Below are 18,323 nucleotides of genomic sequence, written 5' to 3' on the forward strand. Positions count from 1 at the left end.
ATTATTCAATAAAAAAAGAAAATTACCTTGTGCCCAAGGCAAATGTGAGTGGCAGAGATTACCCTCACATTCATCTGATTTTTATAAAGAAAAGAATAACCCTGAAGTTGAAAATGAGTTCAGAGAGGAAAGGCATTTAAAAGCAAAGGATATTGGTTTTCCTCAAAAGGTATTCCTGGAATTTAGCCAATGCTACTCAAAGCTGCTGCCTACCAGTCAACTTACTTGCATCCTGTACTCAGGTGGTACTATCTCCCCTAACTGTAGGATATTCCCATTTCCCCATATCCAGAGAATTCCATTGCAGTGACTTGTCAGTGCAACAGCCTCTTCTGTGTTGTCTGACCAGTCCGTGGTTTTAGTCCCCAGCTAGAAATGAAGTAGGATCATGGAGGGGAAACATGGATTTGAAAACAGAATCAAACAAACACATCATCATCCACACAGACTGTAGAAATCATAAATTCCATTAAATGACGTCTGTAATCTCCAACCTTAGCCCTGTGACCAGCAAGGGGAGCAGAGCTTCACTCAAAAGCCCAAATGGTGGAGAGCTCATCTTTGATCCTATTTAAATTAGGGTCTCCATTTAACAAAGTTATTCACCCATTTCCTCGCCCGTTCCCTCCCTTCTTCGCTTCCTTCCTTTCTCCTCTCTCCCTTCCTTCTTTCCTTCCTCCCTCCCATTCATTCATTCTAAAAGCAGAAACACAGAGGAAGAGCTCCCCAGAGTCACACATCCAAGCTCCTTTGGGTGAGAGTGGGGGGCAGTGGATTGAAAGAGTGAATCAAACAGGGTAAAATGATATGGCGTTAAACAAGCTGTACAGGAGCAGTGTGAGGATACAGAAGGGAAGGGCTTCGTTCAGCCTGGAAGGGGGACGGTTAAAGCAGGAGTGGAATCTGAAAGGACTGTTGAATGAAGACATTTTGAAAGAAGGAAGAAGAAACAGACTCCCTAGACTCGGGGCATAGCATACGCAGAGCAGCAGGCAGACACTTGGCATGCCGTGTTCCAGAATGCTCAGACCGTTGTGGACAACTGCAGCGTAAGATGAATTTGAGAGGACTGATGAAAGCTACCGACACTTAGGGGGTTTCTGTCCTCTCGAGAGTGAGGATGATGGACAGCCATACATGCTTAGGGGACCCATGGCCACAGTGGACAGTGTGCATAGAGGTCATGCTAGGGGCTAAAAGGTTTCTCCCCAGCACATCCACATTCCAAATAAAAACCTTCCTAAATCAATGGGAATCCACTTAGCCACAGAGCAAGGAGAGACACGCACAGCATACAAAGTCTCCAGGTAGGAAGGCAGACACGGGATAAGTAAGTGAAAGCCTTTCAAATTTCTGCAGGTCGATCCACGCCAAAATGATTCCAATCTGCCATAAAACCTTCAAAATAACCAGGCTGGTGTTATATAACATCTCATGACCAGGGTTTTGTCTTTGTCCCAATAATGAGGGTTCTAATGCATTAAACCCCATGAATCAGGTGGTTTGGCAGAAGAAAGTAGACAAGAACTGTGTGTCATAAAATAAGGAGAAGCAGCACCAAAAGTGTGAATGAAGATGCCAAAGCCGGGGCTTCCCTGGTGGCTCAGTGGTGAAGAACCTGCCAGGGCAGGAGACACAGGTTCGATTCCTGATCAAGGCGGATCGCACATGCTGTGGCAACTAAGCCCATGTGCTACATCTCCTGAGCCTGTGCTCTAGAGCCCCGGAGTTGCAACTCCTGAGCCCACCTGCCTGAACAACTGAAGCTGCCCCGTGCTCTGCAACAAAAGAAGCCTCCACTGTAAGAAGTGCACCCACTGCAATGAAGGGTAGCCCCTGCTCACTGCAACAGAGAAAACCCTGCATAGTGCCGAAGACCCAGCACAGCCAAAAATAATTTTTTTTTAAGTTTTAATAAAGAGATGCCGGGGGAGGGGCAGATTTTGTGCACTAACTCAGGAGGCTCCCTCTGTTGTATGTGCACTTATAGAATAAAAGAAAACAGTAATGTGGGGTCAGGAGATCTATACCTCTATTGCTTGTTATTAGGTATGGAATTCTCTGAGCCTCTGTGCCCTCAAAAGTGGTATCATGAAAAATCAATAATATAATATCCATCAAATGTAATCATGTATATCAAATCACTTGAAAACCGCAAAGCAGTATGTAAATTAAGGTGGTTATTTTCTGTGTACATCCTAAATACATAGGCATATGTCCTTGCCTTGGAAGTTTCTTTCTTTCTTAAAATATTTACAGTGTGAGAGTAAAATAGCACTTCCTTCTGTTCAAAGAAAGGCCTTCATGGGGTTATCTGGTCTGCAGGGTGTTTGGATTTCAAGGCTCAGAGTATTCACATTATTTAGAACCAACATGAGCTCATAAATGGAGATTTTTGAAACAGGAAGACATTAGATGCTAGTATCAACCACAGTCTACAGTCATGATTGCCATTAAAAAAGTGTAATCCTGCTGCCCTGGATTTCGGTGACACCTCCCCTCTGGATGTTCTCTCATGCATCCTAATAGCCATCAGTCACATCACTCATGGACTGTGAGGCTGAGCTCTGTCATGTTCCTTGATCAAAGTTATATCAAGGGAGGGGTTGGTCCTGAGACTGTTTCTTGGAGCTGTATCTGCAGGCGTTTCCCCTGCCTTGATCAAAGAGACCAGCCTACTTGCAAAAACTGCTCCAAGGACCCTGAATACATGAAGAGTTAGTGCAGCATCTGAAGGGAGGAGCCTGAAGCTTGGATGCCTCTCAGCTGGCCTGACCTGCCCATAAGAGAGTTGCATACAGAACCTCTGCCCAGCTCCCAGAATCTCCTGCGCCAGCCCCCGTTCTGTCTCCATCTGCCTGATGCTTCTTCTGCTTCAGGCTCCACCCTTCTGTCTGTCTGGGCCCACCTTGGAGGCCTGGCTCTCCTGTTCCTCCTCTGGCCTTCTGCTCCACAGAAGGCCTCTCTTCACCCTCGGCATTGCTTGCACTGTACCCAGGGTTCTGGCTTCTCCCTGCCCGCCCCCCCACCATGACCTCAAGACCCCATGCAAAGCCCTGGAATTGTGACCTGGAGACACCAAGTTATGACTCTGCTTCTGAAGCATTAGGTGCCAGAGAGCTTGTGTGTGTGTGTGTGTGTGTGTGTGTGTTAGTTGCTCAGCCATGTCCGACTCTTTGTGACCCCATGGACTGTAGCCCGCCAAGCTCCTCTGTCCATGGGTTTCTCCAGGCAGGAATACTGGGCTGGGTTGACATTTTCTTCTCCAGGGGATCTTCCTGACCCAGGGACAGAACCTGGAGGTAGATTATTTTACCATCTGAGCCACCAGGGAAGCCAGAGAGCTAAGCCAGTCCAAGTCCCCAGACCTTTGTCCTGGAAGTGCTCTGGCTGAAGAAAAATAAAACTTGTCTCCAGGGAAGCTATCCTCAACTCCTGACTTCCTGTGCTGATATGTTTGTGTTGTTTAACTCTCACAGAAAATGTTATCTAAATGTCACTCTGATATCTCTGGGGCTTGTTGGACTTAGTAGTTAAGCCTTGAACTGAGGCTGGAGCTGAGAATTCAGATTAGTTCTACCTATGTTTGTCCTTTGTTGGAGTTACATGATTTGGTTTTAGCCAGTGGTTCAAGACGGGGAAAAAAAAAAAAAAAATTCAATACTGTGAATACTAGCATTGGAAGCCAAATGATATGTAAGGGTTGTAGTTTTCTTAGCAGTTCTCAGTGAATTCTTACCTGGGAAATTGTATGTGTGTGTGGCCACTGAAGGACTACCAAGCTGAAGTTGAGGAAGGGAGGCTTTCCGTGGGGAATCCAGCATCTGACGGTCTCAGTGATTGCTGTGATGCTCTGCCCATCACACCCTGCCTTCAGTGGTACAGGAGACGGCCCAGAGGGAAATAGTGAGACACGCTGACAGCAGCAGGAAGCCGTTTCCAGCCTCATGAGGGAAGGAACATGGGTGGCAGTGTTGTTACCAGCCTAGAAGCCATGGTTATCACACAGGAGCTGGGACCATGAATGGATAGGCTGGCCTGTATGGGCTGGAAAAAGTATAGCCACTGCCTGAAATGCCTTTGAAACAGAAAGAGAGGGTGGTGATGACCACAGGCTTTCCCCATCTTAAATTGCTAATCTTCTGTCCATGATTCCCATTAACTGGATGAAAGCCACAGGGACGGAGTATCCAGGGATATATGGGTCCCTGTAATACAGACCAGAGCAGGGAAAGCAGCTAAGGGCAAACGGAAAAGTGCCAACCTACTCAGTCAAATCTCTGAGCTCAGCATTGTCAGCAAGTTGCGTAGGTGATGCTTATGTGTACCAGCATTTTCCATTATGTGGAGAACACTCTGCTTCATCAGGCTCTTCTGTAAGGCAGCCTGAGATAGGACAACTGTAGCCAGCAGTTCTGATGGTGGAAAGATGCGAACTTTTTTGACTCTCCCCCACTTCTGATTTTTCCCCAAATATAATAAATAAAATACATAGACTATATGACAAATTTGCATTTAATAAAGTGTCTCCTTTGTGCACAGCCCTTAGAAACGCCTCAGTTCAGTTCAGTTGCTCAGTAGTATCCAACTCTTTGTGACCCCATGGACAGACTGCAGCACGCCAGGCCTCCCTGTCCATCACGAACTCCCAGAGTTTACTCAAACTCATGTCCATTGAGTCCATGATGTCATCAAACCATCTCATCCTCTGCCGTCCCCTTCTCCTCCCACCTTCAATCTTTCCCAGCATCAGGGTCTTTTCCAATGAGTCAGTTCTTTGCATCAGGTGGCCAAAGTATTGGAGTTTCAGCTTCAGCATCATTCCTTCCAGTGAATATTCAGGCCTGATTTCCTTTAGGATGGACTGGTTGGATCTCATTGCAGTCCAAGGGACTCTCAAGAGTCTTCTCCAAACCACAGTTCAAAAGCATCAATTTTTTGGCTCTCACCTTTCTTTATAGTCCAACTCTCACATCCACACATGACTACTGGAAAAACCATAGCCTTGATTAGACGGACCTTTGATGACAAAGTAATGTCTCTGCTTTTTATTATGCTGTCTAGGTTGATCATAAATTTTCTTCCAAAGAGTAAGTGTCTTTTAATTTCATGGATGCAGTCACCATCTGCAGTGATTTTGGAGCTGCAAAAAATGAAATCTATCACTGTTTCCACTGTTTCCCCATCTATTTGCCATGAGGTGATGGGACCAGATGCCATGATCTTAGTTTTCTGAATGTTGAGTTTTAAGCTAACTTTTTCACTCTCCTGTTTCACATTCATTCAGAGGCTCTTTTAGTTCTTCTTCAGTTTCTGCCATAAGGCTGGTATCATCTGCATATCTGAGGTTGTTGATATTTCTCCCGGCAGTCTTGATTCCAGCTTGTGCTTCTTCCAGCCCAGCATTTCTCATGATGTACTCTGCATAGAAGTTAAATAATCAGGGTGACAATATACAGCCTTGACGTACTCCTTTTCCTATTTGGAACCAGTTTGTTGTTCCATGTCCAGTTCTAATTGTTGCTTCCTGACCTGCATACAGGTTTCTCAAGAGGCAGGTCGAGTGGTCTCGTATGCCCACCTCTTTAAGAACTTTCCAGAGTTTTTTGTGGCCCACACAGTCCAAGGATTTGGCATAGTCAATAAAGCAGAAGTAGATGTTTTTCCGGAACTCTCTTGCTTTTTTGATGATCCAGCGAATGTTGGCACTTTGATCTCTTGATTTCTCTGCCTTTTCTGAAACCAGCATGAACATCTGGAAGTTCACGGTTTCTGTTGAAGCCTGGGTTGGAGAATTTTGAGAATTACTTTATTAACATGTGAGATGAGTGCAATTATATAGTAGTTTGAGCATTCTTTGGATTGCATTGAAAACAGACCTTTTCCAGTCCTGTGGCCACTGCTGAGTTTTCCAAATTTGCTGGCAAATTGAGTGCAGCACTTTCACAGCATCATCTCTAGGATTTGAAATAGCTCAACTGGAATTCCATCACCTCCACTAGCTTTGTTCATTGTGATGCCTCCTAAGGCCCACTTGACTTTGCATTCCAGGATGTCTGGCTCTAGGTGAGTGATCATACCATTGTGATTATCTGGGTTGTGAAGATCCTTTTTGTATAGTTCTTCTGTGTATTCTTGCCACCTCTTCTTAATATCTTCTGCTTCTGTTATGTCCATATCATTTCTGTCCTTTTTTGTGCCAATCTTTGCATGAAAATTTCCCTTGGTACCTCTAATTTTCTTGAAGAGATCTCTACTCTTTCCCATTCTGTTGTTTTTCTCTATTTCTTTGCACTGATCACTGAGGAAGGCGTTCTTATCTCTCCTTGCTATCCTTTGGAACTCTGCATTTAAATGGGTATATCTTTCCTTTTCTCTTTTGCCTTTAGCTTCTCTTTTCTCAGCTATTTGTAAGCCCTCCTTAGACAACCATTTTGCCTTTTTGCATTTCTTTTTTTTTGATGATAGTCTTGATCCCTGTCTCCTGTACAATGTCACGAACCTCCGTCCATAGTTATTTGGGCACTCTCTATCAGATATAATCCTTTGAATCAATTTGTCACTTCCACTGTATAATCATAAGGCATTTGATTTAGGTCATACCTGACTGGTCTAGTGGTTTTCCCTACTTTCTTCAATTAAAGTCAGAATTTGGCAATAAGGAGTTCATGATCTGAGCCACAGTCAGCTCCTGGTCTTGTTTTTGCTGACTGTATACAGCTTCTCCATCTTTGGCTGCAAAGAATATAATCAATCTGATTTCAGTGTTGGCCATCTGATGATGTCCATGTGTAGAGTCTTCTCTTGTGTTGTTATAAGAGGGTGCTTACTATGACCAGTGTGTTCTTTTGGCAAAACTCTGTTAGCCTTTGCCCTGCTTCATTCTGTACTCCAAGGCCAAATTGCCTGTTACTCCAGTTGTCTCTTGACTTTAGAAATCAACCTTTAGAAATGCCTAAAGATGAACTATTGAAATGACATTGGAGAACAGTCCAAAATGTACAGAAAACATGAGGTGTATTTATGTAAAATTAGCTCAACAATGTAGTACAACTATTTCCAGCATTCATCAGTATTAATGTCTATAATCTATGGCTGAAAATAGAACTCTCAAATGAGAATAATGTCTAAAGTCGCACTTGCATTAATTGTGAACTGCTCAGTCCACTTGGCGGAGAAGGCAATGGCAAGCCACTGCAGTACTCGCCTGGAAAATCCCATGGACGGAGGAGCCTGGTGGGCTGCAGTCCATGGGGTCGCTAAGAGTCAGACACGACTGAGCGACTTCACTTTCACTTTTCACTGTCCTGCATTGGAGGAGGCAATGGCAACCCACTCCAGTGTTCTTGCCTGGAGAATCCCAGGGATGGCAGAGCCTGGTGGGCTGCCGTCTGTGGGGTCGCACAGAGTCAGACACGACTGAAGCGACTTAGCAGCAGCAGCAGCAGCCCACTTGGATGTGAGCTGGTGCTCCCTACATTTTGACTCCTTTTTCAATTCGTCTCTAGACTGTCCTTAATTAACTCTTTCTTAAGGTTTTATACTGCCTCTCATGCTTTAATATAACACATATGGCATTTTTTATATATGGAAATATTCTCTGTATATAAGAGTATGGGGAAATGATACAAAAATTCTGATTTAATCCAGTGGAATTCTGTTGCAAATGAACTCAAGATCCCTTAGGTGGAAACTCTGTAATGGCTTTAGTTGTTTCTTATGAAAGGCATTAAGAACTGTGTTTTTGAATTTTTATGTAAACCAAGAAAGGAAACAAGAATATGGAATGGAATAGCAGAGAAAGATAAATACTTAAAATGGGGCTGTTGCTCTTGATGGTGAATAAAGATTTGAAGGAGTCCAATACTTAGCTCACCAAGTAGAGCTGATTCATCTTTAATAGTTAACTTACTTTTTAATATAAGAAATTGACATCATTTTAAATTAGATGTGTATTGCTCATGGCCAAATTTGTCTCATTAAAAGCACGACCAGTGATTGATGATCATCCTTGAGCCAATCACCCTTCTCATCACCGGTTTCATGGTCTGATGCAAACTTAGGGGAGCCAGCGTGTGTAACACACTGTTGATTTCCAGTGCCCCCACCCTTGCGGCAGATCACCCTGGGTAACTCCTGCAAAGGCTCTGGTCTTTGGGTTCCGTAACTAACAAACAGGATTCAAATGAAGTGACCTATCAGGCCTTTCAGAACATGCAATTCAGTGAGACTATAATATGGAAACCCACCCATGTCCTGTTAAACTTATATCGGATCTTATCTTGGCTACTTACTGTCAACCACGCAGAATGATTTTATATTATTTAAACAAGCAGAACAATTTGATATTATTTAAACATACTCTAATTGTTGTACTAAGTGAAGTCAGAGAAAGATAAATATCATATAATATCCCTTATATGCAGAATCAAAAAGGAAATGATATAAATGAAGTTTTTTATGAAACAGAAACAGATTCACAGTCTTAGAGAACACACTTATGGTTACCATGGGGAAGGGTGGGGGCACGGAATAGTTAAGGAGTTTGGGATCAACGTGTGTATACTATTATACTTAAAATGGATAGCCAACAAGCTCCTACTGTACTGCACAGGGGACTCTGCTCAGGGTTCTGTGGCAGCCTGGATGGGAGGGGAGTGTGGGGGAGAACGGATGCATGTACATGTGTGGCTGAGTCAGGCTGTGTGCACCGGAAACTGCCAAAGCATTGCTAAATACAGGAATATGAAGTGAGAAGTTTAAACAATCAAAAACCCAATATCAGCAAGCACAAACAACCAAAACTCTCTAAAGCCCAGCGTTCTTGAGCTCATTTCTTCTGTAGTTCTTTATTCTACGTGTCTTCTAGGGTTTTATATCTGCATATAGTCAGTTGGGGAGAAGGCAGCGGCACCCACTCCAGTACTCTTGCCTGGAGAGTACCATGGATGGAGGAGCCTGGTGGGTTGCAGTCCATGGGGTCGCTAAGAGTCGGACACGACTGAGCGACTTCCCTTTCACTTTTCACTTTCATGCATTGGAGAAGGAAATGGCAACCCACTCCAGTGTTCTTGCCTGGAGAATCCCAGGGACAGGGGAGCCTGGTGCAGGCTACTGCCCATGGGGTCGCAAAGAGTTGGACACGACTCAGCGACTTCACTTTCACTATAGTCAGGTTGCCATAGTTTATTGAAATATCTTATGAATCTGGTAAATTTGCTTTCACAATTTTAGAAGCCCAATTTATATCCTCTTGTGGATATCCTCAATTTATATCCACCTAGACTAACATCTGTATGTTAGTCACTCAGTCATGTCTGACTCTTTGCAATCCCACGGACTGTAGCCCACCAGGCTGCTCTGACAGTGGAATTCCCTAGGCAAGAATACAAGAGTAGATAGCCATTCCCTTCTCCAAGGGAACTTCCTGACTCAGGGATCGAACCTGAGTCTTCTTCCTGCATTGCAGGCAGATTCTTTACCATGTGAGCCACCAGGGAACTGCTATCCAAGTGGAAGAAAAATACAAAACTGACTATAGATAGTTTGTGGTTATACATACTTGTTTTCAGGATATTTTTCATTTGTGAACAATAAAGGATCAAGAACATAGTTACTATAGAATGTACTTTAGAAATATTAAAAAAAAAACACACACAAACTCTGTGTTTTCCAACATGTGTACCTTTGCTCAAACCCAAATGCCATCACAACCTGTAAAGTGCATCTTCATTTCTAAGGCCAAGATCAAATTTCAAAGCTTTCATTGCCTTATCCATTGGCCCAGTTAGGTTCACTTCTGTCGCTTCTGTGCTCCCATAGCACATCCTGCATACATTTCTTGAATCTTATCACATAGAAATCTGTCCAGTTTTAAGTCATTTTTCATTACTGACTTTCTACTTGATTAGGATTTCCTCAGTAATGATGATTTTATCTCATTCTTTGTATCCCTGAAGCCTGGCATGTAATAGACACTCAGTAAACATCTGATAAATTGAATGGACAATTTTATACATTTATTTTCTTAGTTAAAAATTACATTTTGTGCTGGCAAACCTCAGAGATGGCCTCCATGACTCTTGCCTTCTGGTCCTCATGCCCTTGTATAGTCATGTCTCATCACATCAAGGCTGATGTGTGGGTCAACAGACTATGGTAGAAGTGGTGTGTGATTTCTGAGGCTAAGTCTTAGAAGGTATTGTTGTCTTTGTCTGGTTTCAGTATCAGGATGACTGTGGCCTCATGGAATAAGTTTGGGAATACTCTTTCCTCAGTGATTTTTTTCAGTAGTTTCAGAAGTATTGGTGTTAACTCTTCTCATATATTTGATAGAATTTGCTTATAGAGCCATCTAGTCCTGGGCTTTTGTTTGTTAGGAATTTCTAATTCACAGTTTCAATTTCAATACTTGTGATTGGTCTCTTCGTATTTTCTATTTCTTCCTGGTTCAGTCTTGGAACAGTGTTTATTTCTAAGAATTTGTCCGTTTTTTCTAGGTTGTCCATTTTATCAGCATATAGTTGCTTTTAGTCATCTCTTATGATCTTTGTATTCCTGTGGTGTCCGTTATAACATTTCCTTTCTCTTCTCTGATTTTATTGATTTGAGCCCTCTCCCTTCTTTTTTGAGAACTCTGGCTAGAAGACTTATCAATGTTATTTATCCTTACAAAGAAACAGCTTTTAGTTTTGTTGATCTTTTCTATTATTTCTTTGTCTCTAATTTATTTATATTGTTTATTTAAATTATATAAATATTTATAAATATTATAATATATAAATTGTATATAATGTTATATAATTATAAGATGTATCTATTATAATATATTATACATTATATAATTATATATAATTTATATAAATAATATATTATAATATATGCTATATATATTATGTAATATATATTTTAATATATATTATAATTATATAATCATAATATTAAAAATAATGATATAGAATAAATAATATAAATATATAAAATTTATAATAAACATAAAATGAATGAATGAATATAATACTAATAAACTAATGTAATAATAAAGTATAATATGTATTTTATAATAAGATATTAATTATGATCATGTATTGGTAATGTATAAAATAAATTAATTTAGATTAACATATACTATATTACGGAGAAGACAATGGCACCCACTCCAGTACTCTTGCCTGGAAAATACCATGGATGGAGGAGCTTGGTAGGCTGTGGTCCATGGAGTCGCTAAGAGAGCGACTTCACTTTCACTTTTCACTTTCATGCATTGGAGAAGGAAATGGCAACCCACTCCAGTGTTCTTGCCTGGACAATCTCACAGGCAGGGGAGTCTGGTGGGCTGATGTCTCTGGGGTTGCACAGAGTCGGACACAACTGAAGTGACTTAGCAGCAGCATACTATATTAATATTATATTATAATACTATTAATACAATAGTATTCTAATACTATTAATACAATACCATTAACATTCATATATGCTATATTAATATATATAATATATTAATATAATATAATATATTTATACATGAATATATATAAATTTATTTATATTTATTATTTGTATATATGCTTATTTTATTTATTTATTTATACAATATAAATATTTATTATATTTATATTGTATAAATATATATTTATTTATTTATATAAATATATGAATTCATTCATTTATTTATAATATATAAATATATCTTTATATATTATATCTTATATATTTATATTATATTATACATAAAATTATGTTCATTAATCATTAATTAATTAATATTAATTAATTGATGAAAGTGAAAGTGGAAAGTAAAAAAGTTGGCTTAAAGCTCAACATTCAGAAAACAAAGATAATGGCATCTGGTCCCATCACTTCATGGGAAACAGATGGGGAAACAGTGGAAACAGTGTCAGACTATTTTGGGGGGCTCCAAAATCATTGCAGATGGTGACTGCAGCCATGAAATTAAAAGACGCTTACTCCTTGGAAGAAAAGTTATGACCAACCTAGATAGCAGAAAACATTGAAAAGCAGAGACATTACTTTACCAATAAAGGTCCGTCTAGTCAAGGGTATGGTTTTTCCAGTGGTCATGTATGGATGTGACAGTTGGACTGTGAAGACAGCTGAGCACTGAAGAATTGATGCTTTTGAACTGTGGTGTTGGAGAAGACTCTTGAGAGTCCCTTGGACTGCAAGGAGACCCAACCAGTCCATTGTGAAGGAGATCAACCCTGGGATTTCTTTGGAAGGAATGATGCTAAAGCTGAAACTCCAATACTTAAGCTACCTGATGTGAAGAGTTGACTCATTGGAAAAGACTCTGATGCTGGGAGGGATTGGGGGCAGGAGGGCAAGGGGACAACAGAGGATGAGATGGCTGGATGGCATCACTGACTCGATGGATGTGAGTCTGAGTAAACTCCAGGAGTTGGTGATGGACAGAGAGGCCTGGTGTGCTGTGATTCATGGAGTCACAAAGAGTCAGACACAACTGAGTGACTGAACTGAACCGAACTGAATATAATATATATATATATTTCATATTATATTATAATATAATATATTATATTATATTATAAAAATAGTATATCATATAATAATAATAATAAATATAAATATATAAATTTATAATAAATATAAGTATAGCAATAAATATGTTATAATATATAATTTTGTAATATTACATATAATATTTACATTATTTCTTTGTCTCTAATTTATATTATTGATAATTTGTCTCTAATTCATTTATTTCTGCTCTGATATTTATGATTTATTTACTTCTACTAACTTTTTATTTTTTGTTCTTCTTTCTCTAGTTGCTTTAGATGTAAGATTACATTGTTTATTTGGGATTTTATTGCTGTAAACTTTCCTCATAGAACTGCTTTTGCTGTGCCCCGCAGGTTTTACATTGTTATGCTTTTGTTTCCCTTTGTCTTTGGGTATCTTTGTATCTCAGCTTTGATTTCTTCTGTGGTCCGTTGGTTGGTTAGTAACATATTGTTTAGCCTCCAGGTATCTGTGTTTTTTACATTTTTTTTTTCTTGTAGTTGACTTCTAGACTAATAACATTGTAGTCAGAAAAGATGCTTGATATGATGTCAATTTTCTTAACTTTACCAAGCCTTGCTTTGTGGCCCAGTACATGATCTTTTCCTGGAGAATGTTCCATGTGCACTTGAAAAGAATGTGTATTCTGCTGCTTCTGGGTGAAACACTTGATAAATATCAATTTAGTCCATCTGACCTCATGTGTCATTTAAGGCTAGTGTTTCCTTATTAATTTCTGATGGCCAAACCAAAATTGTCAGCCATGTGAGTGCCATCTTGGAAACAAATCCTCCAGCCCTTGTCAGTCCTTCAAATGACTGCACCCCCAATATCTGACTCTGTCCCCATGAAAGGCCCAAAGCTTCCTAGTCAAGACATGCCCAAATTACCTTAGAAATTTAGAAATAATAAATGATTATTATTGTTTTAAGCAACCAAGTTTGGGTGTTATTTATTATGTGTCAATAGACATTTTCATCCTCCCCTCTTTCCCCTGGAAGGAAATATGACAGAATAGAGGAAAATGGATATGCTACTGAAATCTTGTCTGTGACTTAATATCAATATTAATAATACATTATTAACAAATTATTGGTATTAATGTACTGTTATGCTTCATTGTCTGGAGAAAGCAATGGCACCCCACTCCAGTACTTTTGCCTGGAAAATCCCATGGATGGAGGAGCCTGGTGGGCTGCAGTCCATGGGGTCGCTAAGAGTCGGACATGACTGAGCGACTTCACTTTCACTTTTCACTTTCATGCATTGGAGAAGGAAATGGCAACCCACTCCAGTGTTCTTGCCTGGACAATCCCAGGGATGGCGGAGCCTGGGGGTCTGCCATCTATGGGGTCACACAGAGTCAGACACGATTGAAGCAACTTAGCAGCAGCAGCAGCATGCTTCATTGTCAATGCTAAAGACTTTGACTGTGTGGATCATAACAAACTGTGGAAAATTCTGAAAGAGATGGGAATACCAGACCACCTTACCTGCCTCCTGAGAAACAAATATGCAGGTCAAGAAGTAACAGTTAAAACAGGACATGGAACAACAGACTTGTTACAAATTGGGAAAGGAGTATGTCAAGGCTGTATATTGTCATCCTGCTTATTTTACTTATATGCAGAGTATATCATGTGAAATGCCAGGCTGGATGAAGCACAAAGTGGAATCAGGATTGCTAGGAGAAGTATCAATAACCTCAGATATGCAAATGACACCATTCTTATGGCAGAAAGCAAAGAGAAACTAAAGAGCCTCTTGATGAATGTAAAAGAAGAGAATGAAAAAGGTGGCTTAAAACTCAACATTCAAAAAACTAAGATCATGGCATCTGGTCCCATCACTTCATGGCAAATAGATGGGGAAACAATGGAAACAGTGACAGATTTTATTTTCTTGAGCTCCAAAACTTCTGCAGATGGTGACTGCAGCCGTGAAATTAAAAGACACTCGCTCCTTGGAAGAAAAGCTACGACCAACCTAGACAGCATATTAAAAAGCAGACATTACTTTGCTGACAAAGGTCCATCTAGTCAAAGCTATGGTTTTTCCAGTAGTCATGTATGGATGCGAGAGTTGAACTATAAAGAATGCTGAGCACTGAAGAATTGATGCTTTTGAACTGTGGTGTTGGAGAAGACTCTTGAGAGTCCCTTGGACTACAAGGAGATCCAACCAGTCCATCCTAAAGGAAATAAGTCCTGAATATTCATTGGAAGGACTGATGCTCAAGCTGAAGCTCCAATACTTTGGCCACCTGATGCAAAGGGCTGACTCATTAGAAAAGACTCTGATGCTGGGGAAGATTGAAGGCAGGAAGAGAAGGGGATGACAGCAGATGAGATGGTTGGATGGCATCACCGACTCAATGGACATGAGTTTGAGGAAGCTCCAGGAGATGGTGAAAGACAGGGAAGCCTGGGATGCTGCAGTCCATGGGGTCACTAAGAGTCAGACATGACTGAGCACCTGAACTGCAACAATAGTAAACTATTTGCAGCATTGTTATATTATTAATTTTAATGAACATATTCAAACTATTATATGACATTGATATATTAAAATAGTGATAAAACTGTTTTTAAAATACCAATGTTTTGGTGGAAATACTAACAATGTTTTTAATATTATTATTTTGTCTACTTGTGAGAAATGCTGCTGTCCCTGTTTGAACAATGAGGAAACTGAGGCTTAGAGTGGTTAATTTGTTCAAACTCAAACAACCAATAGGGCACTGATTCGTGATTAAGACAGGATCTGTCTTAAACTGCAAATACTGTCACTGCACAATTGGGCCAGTGATGGTTAAGCTGTGCCGGTATGGTGAGAATTGAAAGATAAAACTAACATTCCTTTCTTGATGCCTAAATGATGCACAAGCAACAGGTGTCATTGTGTCTCCCTTTCCTTCACAATGTGCCACAGCATTTCGTCTAGGGTGAGTCAGGAACTCAGACCAATAGAGCTGTGGGCAGTAGCAACGCCAGGTGGGAATGCAGACTAAATGTCTCTTTCCACACAGGACTCCAGGTGTCCTCAGGGTTTGTGAGACTTGGGTAACTCTTCTTGTAACCCCGTGTTTCAATTCAATCTCTTTTGCATTTTTCAAATTCATAGTAGATACTAATAATAGTAATTCTTTACCTTTTCATAGCACCTTAGAGATTACACAGCTGTTTCCTTTCCCTTCATGTGAGACAGTAAATGGATTTGATGCAGATGTGAATCCCATTGACTATGAAATGAGCATTGCAATGTATTTTCCACAAAACCCCCTTGTGATTGACATACATGCCCCTTCCTTAAAACCTCTATCTTCTGCAAAAGCAATCTCATTACAATCAATTGGAGGTCAGTTTTAGAGAATTGAGTCATAGGAGTCATTATCTTGGATTATTTTTTTTCTCCTCTATTTGCAATCAAGGCATGATCTTTTCAGAGAGAGAGAAAATTCACCACATCAATCCACTGAGGCTGGGTTAGCAGTGTGTGGTTGGGCAAAAAACATTCATTTCCCTGAATATAAGCTTTAGCTTTAAAATAGTTTCTGTAATTTTATTGTAACTTGAAATGCTCCTCTTGTTTGCTTTACAAATTGCTTGAAGAGAATAAATGATGCAATGAAAGGGAATGACCATCCATAGTAAGTTTGACAGGAGAATGGCTGGAGGATTTTTCCACTTTAATGTGATCTGGCTGAGCTTGAGCTGTGCACTCAGAATGGCAATGCAATGTTATGGGAAAATCAGGAGTTTTCAAGGAAGAAATATTGGTCTAATTGGGCAGAAGCTTAGCAGGTAGACCACAGCTATTTCTCTGTAGAAGGTCTGATTGTATACTAGAGAGATACTGTCTGTGAGGATTGCCTTGCTAAATGAAAACCAGATGAAAACTTCACTGCCTATTCTTGAATCAGAGATTAAGGGGTTTTGGCTTCAGTTCATGAGGTTATCTGTTTTTTTGTTTGTTTTCGGCAAAATGCAGGCTGTCTGCACCCACACATACATGCACTTGGTCTGTGTGTTTCTCTTGATGTTACTAAGACTATAGATTTTCATGGACAGGGCTGTATGTAACATGAAGGAGAACCAAGACATTAAAGACACCCTTTTAAATGTTTAAACAGATAAAAACATCCAGTGTTTCCCAACTTGTTTAACCACAGAAGCCTTTTCAGAAATGTAATATTCATTGTGATATGTCCTGTGGTACTTGCTTGAGTAATCTGGTCTTCTAACAGAGGGAGAAAGTCTGTAGTCGTGGGGCACAGAAGATCTTAAATAGAGCCCTGTTCTTTTGTGTCAGGGTGGGCTGGCCCCTCAGCTTTGTCCTTGAGCCACTGCCTACAGTTGTGCAGACTCTGATCCTCCTCTGAGAGGGGCTCCTCTTGTCATCCCAGGAATTTTTTTAGGTCTCTTGCAAGCAGACCCTGTGTGATGCATGGACTCGTGCCTGTCCTCTGGACACCAGATCCATTGATCTGTTTCTCTGATTTGCTGTGTTCTGCACTCTGGTTCAATTCCTGGGTTGGGAAGATCTCTGGAGAAGGGGTAGGCTACCCACTCCAGGTTCAGTCTTTCTTTTCTACCTTCCTTGAATTTCTGGAAACTTAGTTTTCTTCAAGTCATTGATAAAACAATTTTACTAACTTATGATTTGGTTTCTGAGCTGCTTCTGACCTGAGACACTTTACATTCCTCTTGATCTATCTCTGGTCTATCTCTGATGATGTATAAAGGCAGTAGGTCCTTACATCCTGGTTGTTGGTCTTAAACCCCCATTTAGCCCATAGGTAATTTGAATCCTGTGTAATTTTTGTGAACCTCCAAGCCCATAAACAACCTCTTGGCTTCTCAAATCCAAATCCTTCTCTCTGGACCTACAATACAAACTGAAAATGATCAGCTATCCCAAATCCATCAGAGCCTTTTGGGCCATCAGTTGTTGAGTTTTGTAGCACCCAGTAATATCTCACTCTAGCCTCATAAATTTGTCAGACTAAAAAGTATGAGAGTAACTGCTATGTAACATTTCACTAAATACCCCAGCGATCTGTGTAGGTTAATTTTCCTGTCAAGGATGGAAAGTTTTTGAGCAGAGTATCAAGCTTATCATTTCTATGGAGCCATGATACATTCAATCCTTTCCTTTTAACATTTAGAATCCCTTTCTAATAAGGAAAACAGCAAACTATGAATACAAAAGTGACCGATGGTCTTAAGTTTCAGAGAAATTATCCTACAGATAAAGAGTGTTGCTTTCATCCTAATACTGATCTTCACATTTCTTTTCTTTCTACACAATGTGCTTAATGTTTCCATCTTGTAGAGTCCTTAATTACATCATTAACAGATGTGATGCACAAATTAAGCATCAGTTGAGCTTTTTCTGGATTACACACATCCTTAAATCTGTCTTTGGATCATTGCAACCTAACTTTGTGATTTATATTAGAGATACAGCTTTGGGGGGTTCATTTCATTTCATTATTCTTTAGCAGTTGTAGTTTTCCATTTAGCTGCTTCTGTGGCAATTTTGTTCTGATGAGAAGAGATTGCCCAGTGCAGCCACATCAGAATACCTGTGGGATAAAGTCCAGTGGGCCCGCTAGCTTTTGATGAGTTCTTGGATCCTATATACACAGAAGTAGCATATGAAAATAAAAATGATAAGCATCATTTTGCATTCAAAGTGTTCTGATTTAAGACAGATTGAATCTTTTAAATAAATACAGCAGGAAAATTGTGAACTTGCAGTTTGATTTTATTCGATAA

General features: G+C 40.1%; 1 protein-coding gene across 3 annotated transcripts in view; it reads left to right on the forward strand.

The window, feature by feature from the left end:
• MACROD2 (mono-ADP ribosylhydrolase 2) overlaps nt 1-18,323 on the forward strand; it is a 2,305,220-nt gene that overhangs the window by 2,031,419 nt on the left and 255,478 nt on the right. The window lies entirely within an intron of this gene.

The sequence above is a fragment of the Bos javanicus genome, chromosome 13 (genome assembly GCF_032452875.1).
Source record: "Bos javanicus breed banteng chromosome 13, ARS-OSU_banteng_1.0, whole genome shotgun sequence".
Taxonomy (NCBI): domain Eukaryota; kingdom Metazoa; phylum Chordata; class Mammalia; order Artiodactyla; family Bovidae; genus Bos; species Bos javanicus.